The sequence below is a fragment of the Odocoileus virginianus genome, chromosome 4 (assembly GCF_023699985.2).
Source record: "Odocoileus virginianus isolate 20LAN1187 ecotype Illinois chromosome 4, Ovbor_1.2, whole genome shotgun sequence".
NCBI classification, from domain to species: Eukaryota; Metazoa; Chordata; class Mammalia; order Artiodactyla; family Cervidae; genus Odocoileus; species Odocoileus virginianus.
The window spans coordinates 79617930-79619192 of NC_069677.1; the positions used below are offsets into that span (position 1 = coordinate 79617930).

Genomic DNA, 1263 nt, shown 5'->3' on the forward strand with positions numbered 1-1263 from the left:
CAAATTTACATAACATAGACACCCTATTGCTTTTAATGTGATTTTTAAAAGGCTTGTTTTAACACCCTCGATCAGTCTCTGTGTGTGAGATCATTCCTTCCGGAATAATTCAATCCCTGTTAAATGCCTTTTCTTCTTTATCTTTTGTGAGTGATTCAACCAGGTGGTTAACTCGAAGCAGAGCAACCAAGCCCTGAGCGAGGTCATTTCAGGCTATTGTACTTTCAGGAGAAAGAAGCTTGCTTTTTGTAAAAGCAAACCAAAACAAAACAAAAACTGGAAAAAAAAAAAACACGGTAATATATTTCACAATAAAAACATTAATTTAAAAAGCAAGTATGAGTACATTGTATTAATAAGAAGAGAAACAGTATGAGAACTTAAACCGAAGCAACCTATTGGGGGATGAGTTTTTTAGGAAAAGCACTTTATTTAGGGATCGGTGCAGTGATATCTGAAAATTTTTCTTTCTTGGCACCTTTAGAGGTGTTTTGAGTTGGCTGTGGCTTTCGGTTGCTGCTGTCTGCTTATAAATGACTGTTTCGGACCCCCGCCGCGGGTCCCAGCAGCTCGGGCGGCGGGAGGAGAGGCAGCGGTCAGGCTACTAAGCTTCGCGAAGGCTCTCGCCCGCCCCGCCGCCACGATGCCCCAGAGGAGGGTCCGCTCCGCCGAGGGGGCGGCGAAGGAGGAGCCCAAGAGGAGATCGGCGAGGTTGTCAGCTAAACCGGCTCCTGCAAAAGTGGAAACGAAGCCAAAAAAGGCGGCGGGAAAGGATAAATCTTCAGATTAAAAAGTGCAAACAAAAGGGAAAAGAGGAGCAAAGGGAAAACAAGCGGAAGTGGCCAACCAAGAGACTAAAGAAGACTTGCCTGCAGAAAAGGGAGAGACTGAAAACGAGGAGAGCCCAGCCTCTGATGAAGCAGAAGAGAAAGAAGCCAAGTCTGATTAATAACCACACACTCAGTCCTGCCAGTGGTCCCTGTTTCCCTTCTTGTACAATCCAGAGGAATATTTTTATCAACTATTTTGTAAATGCAAATTTTTTAGTAGCTCTAGAAACATTTTTTAAAAGGAGGGAATCCCACCTCATCCCATTTTTTAAGTGTAAATGCTTTTTTCTAAGAGGTGAAATCATTTGCTGGTTGTTTATTTTTTGATACAACCAGAAAATAGTGGGATATTGGATACAGGAGGCTTTGATTGTCCTGGGTGTCAGCTTAACATTCCATAGATGGGGGGTAGCTTTTATATCCTATAATACAA

General features: G+C 42.8%; 1 pseudogene; it reads left to right on the forward strand.

Moving 5' to 3' along the window:
* Positions 1-643: 643 nt before the first annotated feature.
* On the forward strand, positions 644-964 carry LOC110146878 (non-histone chromosomal protein HMG-14 pseudogene; annotated as a pseudogene).
* Positions 965-1263: the final 299 nt, after the last annotated feature.